This window comes from Aquila chrysaetos, chromosome 20 (assembly GCF_900496995.4).
Source record: "Aquila chrysaetos chrysaetos chromosome 20, bAquChr1.4, whole genome shotgun sequence".
Taxonomy (NCBI): domain Eukaryota; kingdom Metazoa; phylum Chordata; class Aves; order Accipitriformes; family Accipitridae; genus Aquila; species Aquila chrysaetos.
The window spans coordinates 3,837,278-3,852,231 of record NC_044023.1 but is presented as its reverse complement, the minus strand read 5'-3'; the positions used below and the strand labels follow the sequence as shown (position 1 = coordinate 3,852,231).

Here is a 14,954-nt window from a genome sequence, read left to right as displayed (position 1 = left end):
ACTGTGGATTCCCCATGAAATATCTTTATAAAATCCCATAATTTGCCACCATGCCTGAAAAGCACTTTTCCCACCAGCATCTTTTTTGGTGAAGCACAGTTAACTGAACCCCCACTATTTTTTGTAGTTTGGAGTGCTGCACATTTTACACTATTTTATGAGGAATAACAGAATAAGCATTACCGCAGGGCACTACATCTTTCAATAAACCAAATAAACTCTTGCAGAGCAAGAGTCCTGGGTGAATATGAATGAAACAGCAAAAAGGACTTGACTGTAGAATTTGGTTCCTCCTAGGCTTGTAGCTCTTTCAGAACTTGTTTTCAGGAAGTCTCTCATTTTGTGGGGTATGGCTTAAGTAGTTACTGGAACAGAGATAACAAATGTATCCTGGAAACAGGCATGTTATAATTTGGTAAAATGTGGTGTAACCTGAATTTACTGTCTTCCTCAGTATTTAGAAAATAAGAAGTAGCAGTTAGCTTAGAGTTTACTCAGCAATTCATTTCCCATGTTAATATTTGATGTACCACCTATGGACTGGTAGAATCAATCACTTTTAGTATAAGTGCCTTTTTGAAGCTCTGTTTTAAAGGCCTTGAAATTCTCAAGGTAAGATGCTTCATGCATAACTCAAATGTTATTTATGCTGTTGTGAAGATACACTTACTATTGCTTTCTGAACTCATGTATTAATTCAGTGTGGAGCTTTAAAAGTCTGCTGAATGTTGAGTAGAATACTATTTGCATGCTGAATGAATTCATGATATTATTATGGATTACAAGGCTTCAGTCTCTTCTTTAAATTTTCTTTGATTGCTTTTCTAGCTATAGATGCAGTGTGGATCCCAGCTCTCAGTTATGCCTAAGGGATTTCCTGCATTAAAGTGATTATATTATAATGAAAAGCTACCATTTAAGCGTTCATAAAAAGAACCTCCCCAAAATCTATGGAAATACTTTATATGAAAAAATACAAATAAGTGTCTCCTTGAATTTTCTTTAAAAATATTTTTATTCAGATTAGTTTCACTTTCATTATTCTAGTAATACGGAAAATAAGCAGGATCTAGCTTGCTGTCATTTTGCAAAACAACACTGAATCCCCCATTGGGCAGAGCTGTGATGACAGTTGTATAATTTTCCATGCAATCCGAGTCTCTGAGGCCCACTCGAGCATTAGTGATACCTTATGAAGGACAGCTGGTAAAATGTGATGAGTTAGTTGGATGAATACCAAATGAGATTGGAATCCACTCTTTCCAGTGCTTAACTGTATTTTACCCATAATTTTATGTAGTATGCACCGATTTACAGTAAGTTTTTCATCTGCATTCCCTTCGTATTACAAAAACATTTATTCCTTGTAAGAATATGTTAGTGAATTAACTTCCATGATTTCTTGCTTAAAATACTTGGATGCAGTCATTTCCAGTGTGCCTGAAAAGTGAAGCTGTGTATAGTGATGCTTCTTTCATTTTTATATAAAGAAAAAAACTTGTCCCACGGTGATGTCTGTGTGATCAGGCCTGAAGCAGCAGCTCCAAAAGATGTTACACGTTGGTGATAACGTTACAGCACTATAGGAGAAGTTTTTTCTGTTGGTGTTTAGTGGATACCCAATAGGCTAGATTTCTAGAAACGGTCTGGTGGAGTGTGGGAACATTTCAGATGTGTTATTATTATGTTAGCCGGTGGAACCTACTTTTAATATGAAAAATGCAAGGTTTGGGGTTTTTTTAGCTGTAGCTCTCTTAGGATACTGTAAAAAGGCTTCATGGCAAGGGAAAGTATCAATTAGCAGTTAAATGATAATCTTTCTAGTGTAGAACTTGACTTTTTAATCATCATAACTGCCCTTAGTTAGGTTAGATACAAGATATGAGTGACTCTCTCTTTTCAAATGCAAGTTTGTTATATGGGAGATATGGACTAAGTATCAATTAAGCCAACTGTGTAGGTGTATTTATTTTTCATTATTCCAATCTAAAAAGCCGTTACAATTTTAACTGCGAGGTAAAAGACGAAGAAATACTGAATACAACAAAATTAACCAGTTGCTTTTAGTACTCACTAGTTTCGGTTCCTCAAGCTTGCTTCTATAAAAATACACCTTTAATAAATTACTATTCTGTTTTGAAGCTAATCTTGCTAGTACGTACTGAATTTCAGTTAGGTGCACCACTGTGTTGTTATACGTTAACTTAGCTACAGATATGTAAAGAATTTAGAAACAAATTGAGAAAGGAATGAAAGATGATTGATTGAGACAAATCTAAGTTTAAAATAGAAATATAAAATAATGGGTTGCCAGAGATTGAAATCTATAAAACCACACTGTCAAAAATAGATTATGAAAGTAAGGAAATTGGTAATAGCATCATTTTAGCTGTTGTTAAAAGAATACACTTAATCATGCATAAACCATCAAATACTATGTGTAAGTTCAAGATTTTCTTAACTTATTTTAAATTCAAGGTTAGGATGAATACTATTCTACTCATGAAATGATTTTTGTACAAGCTATGCTGCCAGCTCTCCTAAAGTAGATTTTTAAGAATTTGGTCGTGAGGCTCAGCTGAAGTACTTTGGAAATCTTCAAAGCAGCATCCTAAAAGCACTGTAAGAGAAGACCCGCTCATCCTCTCTCCAGAGCGCTATGCCGTCTAATTCCTCGTCCTTATTTATGGTGTCGAAACATGACTTGTAGCTCAGGTCAATTTGCCAACACACCCAGGCCAGAAGCCAAACTCCAAGCACACATCTAGTCCTTATTTGTACATGTTCTCTCCACATGGAAGGATTGGTTTAAACAATGAAAACAGCCTTCCCCATGAAAAAAGCCTTCAGTATTGGCACGGCGAAGGCCTCTAAGGGATGCATTTTGCAACGCTTCTTTCCTACCTTGCATGGGAAAAAACCCACTAACAAACTTTAAACTCCTATTTCACCTAGTTATTCATGCAGCGTGAAGCATGGTTGAACTGGTAAGAACTTGTGATAACTTGACATATTTCTGTAGTCACTTCAATAAACACTTGCTGGCCCGTTCAGGTGCCCACAACCCCCCCGAATGCCCCTGGCCGCTCCCCGGCAAGCTGTGCTTACCAAAGTTACTGGCTGTTTCAGTCAGAGGCTGCTTAGCTAGGAAGGCAGGCGGGTTCTGACCCTACTTCGTTTTGAAGTTACTGTGGCAGTTGCTGAACCCCTGACAGGTACGACGGATGGATTTGTACCGCCTTTACCTTTGGGGCCATGCCCGGGAGAGCCAGAAGGGTGTCTGCCCCCCCGGGACGGGTGGGAGGCAGGGAAGGGACGCGCAGTGTGTGTGCGTGGGGGCCTCCCCTGCGGCACCTTCCCTGCCTGCACCCGGGGGCTCCTCTGGCTCCTGCTCGCTCGCTGCGGAGAAAAGCAAAGCGCTGAAGCGATTATTATTTATCTGGCTCTTTGCTGCTCCGTTCTGTGGGGAAACGCTGAGTCTGACCCAAGTTTGCATTAAACACCATTGTCATAGTAGGTCTTTCAAGATTGCGAACAGATGGAAAAAATCTAGGCAAGACGGTTGTGCGTTAATAACTCATGTGAGGCAAGGAGATTTGCTTTGGCATACAGTACTGTCTCAAAGTCCTATATAACATGCCTGTTAAAGCTGTAATACTTGGCGTTAGCGCAGTTGACGTTGGCTCTTACATTTCAGTTTTTCGCCGGGTGTATCAGCACAGTGCCATGCAGATGTACTGGTCTAGGGATTTCTGCACCGCACTCCCGGGACCCGTGCAAACTCAGGGTTTGGATGAAACCGTTCTGTACATTTGACATTCCTGCTGTATGCAGTATGTTATATATCCATAAAATAGTATCTACACGTTTAATGATTTGAGAGTAGTGCATGGATCTTTCTTGGCAACTGCAGTTATTTTCCTTATCTAATATTTCCATTGTTTGTGTAATGGAACAGCAAACATTCTCCCAAAGGTTACCCAAACATAAGCATCTCAAATGAATGGCTTAGATTTTTCTAGGTGATAAGTACAATTTCATCGCTCATTTTGTTTCTGGGTTTTGGCACATCGTGCTACTTGCTGATTTACTTTGGCTTTGTTCATTTACTTGTAGAAAGCTAGAGAAATATTGCATGATGCATTTTCCCCATGAAGCTTTTAAAATAAACATAAGCTAGATCACCTGTTCCTTTGAGAATCCTAAATGGTTTGCAAAAAGCTTCTCTATGTGTAACTGGCATTGCTTTCTTCCTTTGCTAACCTTACTTTAAAGCAAGTGAAATGTCTTCTGCCTGTTGTATTAGGTAGCATCAGAGATTTTCTGAAGCCAGTGCTGATTTATTTATGTGATTACCCAGGAGGTCATCTTCCTTTCAGTGATGATCTTACTTCAGCAGGTGCAACACTTTTAGAAAGGAGGCTATTTTCATGCAAACCGAATACCCCTTCCCTTTAAGACTGTACATTAAATACATGCAGGCAATATTACTGACTACAAACATACATTCTGCTGTTGCACCTCAGATTTAGATGAACACAATAATAAATGGGTGTGAGACTTTGCACCTGTTCTGCACAGGTCTGATGTTTGTTCATTGTAATTAGCTCAATTACAACTACAATGTGTTCTAAGTCAAAAGAAAGTCTGGCCCAGCAACTTTAAGTAATTCTTTCCCTCTTTGTAAAGAGGTTATCATAGGTTAACATTTGCCATAATGTATTGTGCCACAGATTTCTCCTTGATCTAAATACAATGATGCAATACAGTATGTCATTCCCTTTTTGCAAAATAATAAGTGATGGAAAGTGTTGCCAATATATGGTGCAGTTGATAAATGTGTAATCCCATTCGTAGAAATAGTGGTTTGAGTTTGTTGGCATAACCAGCTCGTTTATTGTGTGAAAAAAAGATGAGGCCAGATCTTTAACATAATAGCAACAGTGTACGTAACGATGGGGGAAGTAATTTTTACATTTCATAAACTCTGGCAGTTACGTCAGTTGTCGAAATCGCAAAGTAGGATTACGTTAGTGGTGCTCCCTCAGCAAAAGGCAATTAGTCCTTTGCTTGGAGGATCAAAAAGGTATTCTCTTGTGTGCGCTTTCATGCACGTGTATCAAAGTGGTGGCTTCTGTGCTGGGAAAGGAAAAGCAGTAATGGGAAAGAAAGAGCGGAAGGGAGGAGAGAAGCGTGGAGCTGCTGCTGAGCTATGCTGCAGCCTTGCCTTTACAAAGCATGCCTATTTTCTGCGAAGCCTATGTAAGACTAACAGTACTGCAGAGAAAAAAAAAAATCGTGTAATGATTACCTCGCTTCTATTGTATTGCAGGGTTAGAAATCCATAAATGTATATAGTGTGTCAGCCTTGAGTGAGAGCTGATTTATCTTAATTTTGTTCTTGCTTTGAGAAAGCTGCAGGAAGAAAGCAAGGTCCATTATACCAAATGAATAATCCAATCGATGTAGCCAGTTTGCCCTTGATGAAATTAAGCTTTGTCTTTGCAGTATATCAGAGAGAGTGAAAGGGGTTTCTGCCTTATTTTGTCAGTGTCCTGTGAAAGCAAACCATTGACATGCAGTGGTTTTATCCTTTTGTGATTGGCCCCGCTAGAGGGAACATAAGAGCACAGCTCTTAATCGATTGTCTCAGCTGATGCTTACAGGGGTGCAAAAAGTACTCCCTTTACAATGCCACCTTAAAATTTAAAGATAAACCAATTACCTGCATCTGTATTAGGCATTCCCAAACTTTTTGCCAAGTGTCGCTGCTAGCAGCGATGCTGCTTCCAGCTGAGCCATGGCAATTGGAAAACTTTGCTACTAAAGTCTTTGCAAGGATCATCTGTGGATTGGACAGATGATGACAATGCTGTTCCTCACAATAATTGAAATTTTGAAATGTTTTTTTATTCAGCATTGCATTTATATTTTTTCACGAAAGAGGATTATGTTATGTTTTGAAAGAGTAAAAGGTTTTTGGATAAAATGGGGCAGTGGCTTTCAATATGCAAGTCTAAGTTTAGTAGTCTTGCAAGTGCAATTAGCATGACTGAATGATTGGCCATTTTTCTTTTGGTGATAACTAATATGAACAGGCTTGGGATAAGCACAGTGTCAGATGCAGTAATGATTTCCGGCCTCCTGTCCTCTTTTGCAGTTGCTACTTACCCTTCAAATCTAGACTGATCAAATTTACTCTTTCCGTCTGTTTTCCAAGTCAAATATTGATGATGTTTGACATGCCTGTTGTTTATAAAGGTGAGGTTAGCAGAAAATAAAGCCAAAGATGTATTTTTGGCAGTCAACTCAATGTGCTTCCAAGACAAACATAACTGCATTTCCTCAATACTGATTTCCTTTAATGCGATGCATTCGTAGTTTCTGACTTGCCTTCTAAGTATCTCTAGAAATTATTTCTACCCTATCTCCAGTAATTTTTTCCCACATCTATCTAGGTGTTCTAGAAAATATGCTTGCAGTTGCACATCCCAAAAGGCGTAAGGACAAAGGCGGCTTCCCCACACATCTTGAAAAAATGATGATCGCTTCTGACATAAAGAACCTATTTTCACTGATAATAGGTGACATAGTCTGGCATAGCTTGCTGCATGGTATAGTAACTTTCTTTCGAACTCTTAAAGTAAAAAAATTCCTTTCTGAATGCTCATTAGGAATCTCATTCCTTGTCCTTGCCTCGGAGCTGGTAAAACAATGGATTTTAATGTCCTGTCCTTATTGCCAGTCCAGAACTTGGCAATGCAACCACAGATTATATTAAATGCAGAGTATTTCTGTTGTATAATAGCTGGGTGTATGTAGCTGCTATTTCTGTAACAATAGCATTTATTAGCCCTTGTTTCCTCTTTGCTTTCAAATGAAATTCTTTAGGGACTGCAGATACTCTTTTCCTGTGTGGATTGTGAGCTGAGTCAGTTCTGTTAAAAGACTTGAAAACCTGAGCTTGCACGGGCTGTGCTACTCCTTTGATTATTCCTTTTGCATTTTGTGTCAATCTCTCCTCCCCACCACTTCCCCACCACTTCTCCTCCTTCCCACTTCCTTCCAGACAGAGGAACCGTCTTTTTCAGTATGAGGGCAGTTTAGGTATAGTCCTCTAAGTTACAAAAAGCCTGAAAAAATAAGTAGTAGGAAGGAAAATCGACCAAATTTATAGAGTAGTTCAAAAGCTGTCATGATTCTTTTTTCTGATCAGCATTGGAGATGAGGGAAAATAGGGAATAGCCCACTTCTTTACAGGTGTGCTTGAAAAGAAGAGCTTGCCCTTGAAGTAGTTACAAAAGAATGAGAGGAGAATTTTCTTAATGCATTCAATAAGTATCCTATTAACTGCAGCAGAATTTCACGTTGACTTCGTAAATGAGGGCACAGCGCCGCAGATGCTATAGGCTGAGTACTATTTGTTGAGGATCATGTCAGCATTAATGCAGGAAGACAAATACATCATAATGCTCTAAAATTACAGTACAACTATTAAGTTATAATCTTAGCACTTAGCATAAGCATTATTCTAGGCACCGCAGTTAATTCTTTGCTTAAACAATCCAACAAATCTACTTGTACTTTCTTCACAATTTTTCTAGCAGTTTCAAGTCATTACCTTAGTTTGGAAGTTTGAGTGGCAAATTGGAGCACCATGAGTTTCCTTGTGCTTGCCTCACTTCAGCTGTGGGTTGGCCCCCACCCATTCCCTGGCACAGGGTCTGAATTTTAAAGGAATGATGATTGCTTTCTGAGCCACTGGTTGGTTTGTTTTGTTTGTTTGTTTTGTTTGTTTGTGTTTGGGTTGTTTTTTTTAATTACACGCTGAAGTGTTTTTGCATTCATTAAAAAAAAAACCTGAAGTAGTAGAGAATTGTTGCATTACCTCATCGTTCTACTTTGCCAGTGGGGTCATGACTGTTGCATGGTTTTGCGTGGATAGCAGAGGTCATCCAGCTTGACATTTGTAGTCTTGTGGTACGGCAGCCAAAATATATGCCTTTTCTTGAACTGTAGTCTCGCAGTTGACTTTTAGCCCATGGAAAACTTGGAGTACATAAAGATGACTGTCTTAGTGAAAATCACTTCTGTTAGTGAGTGATAATTGATTAAAAGGGTAAAACAACAGTGAAGAGGCTGGCCAAATCAGAACCTATCACTATGCAAATTGTCTAGTTTTTGCTTAAAGAAAAAAACCTCAAAAAACTTTAAAAGCACCCCTGTTTCCTACAAAAGTATAGTGTAAATTTGTAAAACTATTCAAGCATTAAGGTGTGCCTACCTGCTGACTTTGTACACATCTCATGTGATGACGGTGAGGTCCTTGGGCCTTGGGCTTTTCCTTTGTTCTATTGTTTTCTCAAGTCAGTGAGTTTGTGCAGTTGCGTTCAGCAGGTGCAAGGGCAGTCTGACAGAGCTGGCCCCGGCTCTTGGTTCATTAATGTACATCGAGTAGATGTGAAACAAACTGCAGAACAGGGTGCTTAGTTAAGCGTTCAGAACAATTGCTTTCAGGCTTAAGAAATAATATGCTGAAGGAAACCATGAAAGTAAATTATTGGTGATTACCAGTATTATGCGCGCATCAAACAGGAGCAATACGGTGCTACGTGAGGCTGTTAGGCGAGTGCTGTAGCTGCCCCTAGGAAGTTAAATTTGCTTATTTCTGGTGCTGGCCTTGTCCGTCACTGATACTTCAAAGCTATAGGTGCTGAAGGACTCTACAAATAAAGTTTAAAAATTTACAACATAGCTAAGGAAAAAGGCATAAATGTCATTGGTTTTGTTCCCAAGGAAGTCTCTGTGATTGTATTACCCCTTCTGCTACTTTGCCTGCTTATAAACATGAAAGCTAATCTGCTCCAACCCACAAAGTAAAAACCATAACCTGAAACTACAGAAGTGAACTGTCATCCAAACCTGTCACGCACACTGGATCGTAAGATGGATATGAATAGTATGTTGTATTACCAGAGAAATGAAAACAGTTTTAGCTGAGTAAATGTATTGGCTCCGCAAAGATCAGCTCTGTTTTCTTCAATGAGTTGCTCGTGATAGTTTGTTTTTGTTTAATGCTATAGCGTAGCTGAAGTAATTTGCTTAAATATGAAATATCAGATGGCAGAAGTCATTAAGCTCAAATTGTCTTATTGGCTGTTTTAAAGTGACCTCTTAGAGGACAAAGAATACACCCAGTTCATTAACGTGCATGTGCACGACTGCTCCAAAATACTGTATAAAAGCTGAGAATAAGCCTGTATTAATGTTTGTGTTGAATGTTAAATAAATGTCTTGGAACAAACAGAGATTTTTTGCCTTCAGCCCTGAAAAGTGTGCATGGTAAAAGATCTGGAGAGTTTGAAATGATCTAAAAATAACTTATAAAAATAACTGTTTCAGCATTACCAACATACAAAGACTTTTAAGGTGAAATCAGTGTTGGTTTTTTGGTTTTTTTTCCCCCAAACCTAGATGTTATTTTTAATTCCTGATGTTAATCCTGTTTAACAGGGATATCAGTGTGGCATGTTTTGCCATGAGATGCTGGCAGTGCTTTCTGCTGCCCCACTTTTCCAAAGGTATTGATGCTGACATTAACATCGCTGCAGCAACAGCTTAAAATTATAGAGAAAAATATATTGGTTCTTGCTATGCAGCGGCAATCAATACCATTTCCTGGAGGTAAAAATCTTTGCGCCTCTCCTGTTCTGCTCTTCTGTCCTATAAATCTTCCCGTGCTCAGCAGCTGCTACAAGGGACACCTCACCTTGCTCTGTGGACGCGAAACGTCCCTGCAGGGACGATGCCAGCCGTGCTCTTACAAGTCACTTCCAGCCACTGTTTACTGTGCGAGGGTGACTGCTGGCATCCCTCCCTGGAGAATCAACCCAGCGCTTTTGCAAGCTTGTCATTTTTTTCTATCTAGTCGTGTTCATGTAGTGACAGCAAACTGAATTTTAAATGAGGTATTTAAAATTAATGCCCTGAATCTGGGACCCAGTTTGGAATCCCCTAGAATTCTTGTTCAATTGGGTCACTATTTCGTCACAATTTAGTGAGACCTTCCTCCTCTCTTGCTTTTATTTTGAGCTGTTTAACTTGCATCGTTGCTTAAAAGTCCTGAATTTTATTTGGCAGACTTCTTCAGTCTTCCTAGGTGTCTTAAAAGACTCAGGTGCATGAGGTTGCCATGATATCTTTAAGAAGAAATTTTTGCCAGCTTCTTTTGAATTTGGGAGGCGGATGGAGGGGAATAGACTTAAGCCTGTTTTTATTTTGAAACATTTTGAAAAAGTTCATTCTATTGTTAAAAATTGATAGCATGTCTTATCTGCCTTGGACTACCCATGAAAGTTTTGGTAGCCTTGTTGGATTAGCAAGTGACTGGTGGTGGCTGACTAGAATAAAATTATGCTTCTTGCTGATGTTGCAATGTGAGCAAAATCCCTAGCATATGTGTAGTTATACAGGCAAAGTGACCATTGACTGGTACATCCTGTCTGCTGGGGGAACAGGTTTAAGCTCCATTTGCTGAAGTTGCTGTGTCTCATATCAGAAAAATCCCTCTCCAAAAGGAGGATTCCCAATGTGGCAGTATAACATTATTTAATTCATTAGTTAGGGTTTTTTTCCCCCATTTGTTAGGTATATATTTTAAAATTATCTCACTGCTTTTACCATAGTAGAAATCAGATAAAAAAAAAAAAAATCTCCAAAATTAATTCTTGTATGTACACGAGCTTTCGGAAAAGTTACTTTGTTTTACTCCAGAAGGAGGGTCGGATCTTCGTGAGAAGGAACCTGCAAGCCTTCTGGGGACAGAAGAGGGCATGGAGAGCAGAGGCTGAGGAAGCCGGTCACAGAGCCTCGCTTCTGAGCTCTCAACTGTTAGGAGAATGCAATGCCTGTTAGGAGAGATGGGTCTTCAGTGTAACGTACCTGCCATGAGAAAACAGCATTCTAGCAGATTATAAGTAGCAAACATAATAGATTTGCTTATATATATGTAATCTCTAGAAGGTATTTATTCGTATTACAAATGATCCATGTTTTCTTGTGTTATTGAATAATTGCATATGTTGGTGTGAGTGGTCAATGATGATAGAAATGTTGCCCTGATAAATTTAAGCAATTTAGTTATCCAAACATGATTGTTTCAAGATGAAGCAAAACATTAAACTTCATGTACAAAAACTAAAACTGATTGGAAATGGATTTTCTGAAATCACCCCCAATGTCTTCAAGCTTGCAGGCAAAGTAGTATATCCATTCATTTGCTACATGAAAGTAGCAGCATTTATTCTGGGAAATCTCTAGTGAGATATGGAGAACAGGAAGGAGCTATAAACCATTTCTGCATTCTTTAATATGTAAGACTTTTATGGCTGTGCAAATATATGGCCTGCTATGAATATCTGTATTTTCCATATTTAAAATTCGGTATACTGTTCCTACTTGAGGACTTTTCCATATTTGAATTTATACTTATAGACAATCTGAAACAATTAACACCAAAGTTGTTTTCTGCATGTTTTCATACCAAACCATTCTGTGTTCAAATCTCTTCGCTTTCTTCCATTGTCCTTTGACTAGATCAGTTTTTTCCTGATCCATATTTCCTTTATTGCTCATTTGCTTTTTGCTCTGTATCTAGTATTTTTTTTTTCTTTTTCCATTCTACTGCTTCCTGGAGGTCTTTCTCAAAGATCTCTACTTTTGAATTGGTTGTGAAATAATCCCTGTGGCCTCAGGCAGTTCCTCTTTTATTAACAGAGATACCTCTTTAAGCCAAAGTCTGTTGAGAAGACTGTGTACTTTCTGGTATTGATCAGGTCACGTGTTGGGCATTTGTCCTATTTGAACTTGGGCCTCTTGGCAGAACTGTGTCTTGTCTGCTTGGTCCTATTTGTCCTCTTTGAACTTGGGCCTTTTGACAGAACTGTATCTTCTTTATCTGCTTAGGTTGCTCTACAGAATGGTGGTGATCAATTTAATATTGCTTGTACAACTGGTTGATTATGACTGCATTGAGTTTTAAATCTTGGCAGCAGATTTAATGTTGACTGTTAGAGGCCAATACTTCAGCGTGACTCTGAATAAGTACACTTGAGATATTAAATACAGTTGATGCAACTGAGCTAGGTTTATCAAATGAGTGACTAGATTGTCTTCTGTAAATGTATGCACAAGTTTCCAGTTGAAACTATTTTAAGACCAGCATTTATCTTCGAACTTGGCTTGTGGCTTTTAAAAAAAACAAACCTAAATTATACAGTGATTTTCATACCATTTAATATTATATCAGTTTTTATTTCTCAATCTTTGAAAAAACAAAGTTGTTCTTTGCTGGAAAGGCTTTCAAGAAAAATATTTTTGCAAAAAATGAATTCTGAAAACTTCTGCCACTTCTCACTGTGTAACATAATTCAATGTAAAACTTACCGGCTGAAGTTCAGTATTTTAAATGATGGGAAGGATTGGCTACTTGTGTTCACATTTTCAGACATACAATTTTCAGAATTGTTTTTTTGTTAAGTTCTGTCTCCTGACTTAACCCTTATTTTATTCAAGTCAGTGATGAAATTTCTACTTTCTCCTTAAGCAAGGTAATTTAAAATTTGATTTTGGGGCATATCACAAGAAATTTAAATACTTTCTTCTAGCAAAGATATTAATTTAACATTTAGTGTTTATGATAAAGTCTTTTTAGCTGATAAAGTTTGTTAAAATGAATGGATTTTGGTGCTGTGACTCCTTAATCTACTCTAAGAATCTAGATACTCTAAGAAATCAATATGTAATTAGTAAAAAAAAAATCAGTTGTGAAAAGACTTTAATATCATGGTTGGTTTTGATAGGAAAAGGTTGAAGGTGATAAGGTAGAATGATATGAGCAGATACTCTTCTACTTAAAATATCTTTGTTTAAAGTCAACTGTTTCCTACTTAAGGCTTCATTATACTTATTGAAAAGTGCTCAAGATAATTTTGGCTTTGAGCACTAGGAGGAACTCTGGAATAGCAATTTATAGAACCTTCATTAATAGTATTGAGTTCTATGTGTAAAGCAAAGTAAGCCAGATAGCGTTTCTACTAGTCAACAGAGACATACTCATAGGAGTTCTTTACAAATCAAAGTTTATAGTGAGAACTTTGTTTCTGCCTGAACATCAATGCTCTTACTTTCCCATTCAGTGTCCAACATCATAAAAGACTAATTGTATGTAACCCTCAAAAACTTATAAACATAAAATGAAAGGAAAAAATAATAGCTTTAAAATAGCCAAATGTGTTTAAAAATACCACAGTCTGTAGTACATTGGAAGTGTTATAAAGATTGGGAAACCAGAGAAGAGTGTTAGGAAGTGAAAGTACAGTAGCACCCTCTGGTATGTTGGTTATCTAAGGATTCAAACACATTTTGGTTCAGTATGAACTGCACGAGCATTTATAGCATGTGTTGGCAAGAGTAGAGACTAGATAATAGTCTAGCAAAGTGTTAGGCTCAGTACAAAGTAACCTCGCTGAAAAGCCAAACACTGGTTTATTCAGTAGTCCAACAACTCATTAAAGGGAGTTGGCAAGCAAAGCTAATTAATAAGCACGTCCATGTCTTTTCAGAGGTGAGCACCTGACATTCTATTTAATATTGAGTCAGTATGTGTAAGCAAGGTGAGCTGGCAGGCAAAATTAATTAATACATTCATTCAGTTTATCAAAGGCTACAGTCGTCTTGTATAGCTCATGCTGAATTAGGAGATATTTAACAGGAAATGGAATGGCAACTTTTACACTGCACCAGTTTTTTTTCTCTTTGACTGTTATTTTACAGTGGGTAAAAGCAGCCCAGTTCATGCAAAAGTTGTCCACTATTAGCATGATCTTCTCTGCAGTAGGTGTAATTAATGTAAGAAAAATTGTTCGGGTTTTGTGGGGGTTTTTTTGTTGTTTTTTTGGCTTAACTCTTAGGGCAATATTGCATTCCCAGATACAGTCTATTAAGCATATGGAGCTAACTGTGGGTTTGTAACTACCATCAACATTATGATAGCAGGGTCCTTAGTAGTCTGTAGACTTCCTGGAACAAAACATGAACCAGTAATAAATGTTCTTCTTAATAGGCAATAGTATTGCCCAATATTTATTCAGATTCACTCTTTTGTACGACAGGGCTAGGTCCAAGGTTCCAGGTGGCTCACTAGGGAGGAGACGGAGAGTTTGCTTTTCCAAAAGGGATTATCTGTCAAATAAGAGGATGAAATAGGCCTAGACCTTTACGTACAGCTGTGTTTATCACCAGAAGATGTGATATTGCTTTAAGTTATGTAGAGTTCGTTCACTTGGATCTACTATTCAGCTGGGAACCTGTTGCAATTTACTGCTTGAGTCTGCTGTTCATACTCATCCTTCTGGGCAGGGTACTCAGAGTTTCACTCTAATCCTTTTGGGAGGAGGGAAAATATAGAAGTTTCAGTCTACAGAAACACTCAACAATTTGACCTTTCATTAAACCTGAATCAGCAACTGATAAATGCCACCTTGACATCACCTGAAGAGCTGACAACTTTATTTCAGTTATTCTAATAAAAGAATCCTAAATGACCAAGTTGCCAAAATAAAGCACTGAGAGTGCTAGGCTAGCAGACTTAGAGGAAAATTTTTAGCTATGGGTTAATTGTATCAAAAAGTCTGTCTTGACAAGGGTGAAATGGATCTTCCTCAGTGCCACATCAACTTAGTTTTGTGTGCTCTACACAGTGCAATTTAATATGGTATCAACCATCCTTGAAAATTGTGTCTTGCTTGCAGTTTGACTTCTGACGTCCCAGGATAAATATGTATTTTTTTTCTTCAATTCTGGTGTGTATGTTTAGAGGCCCATGTTTAGATTGAGTGAAAATTTAATCTTTCACTCAGAATATCTTCTATAAACACTGATAATTCTAGTAATTT

At 38.0% G+C, this 14,954-nt stretch overlaps 1 protein-coding gene across 25 annotated transcripts in view; it reads left to right on the top strand.

Moving 5' to 3' along the window:
* The window catches only part of ATP2B2 (ATPase plasma membrane Ca2+ transporting 2), a 441,356-nt gene that overhangs the window by 251,476 nt on the left and 174,926 nt on the right, over window positions 1-14,954 (top strand). The gene's annotated exons all lie outside the window — the stretch shown is intronic.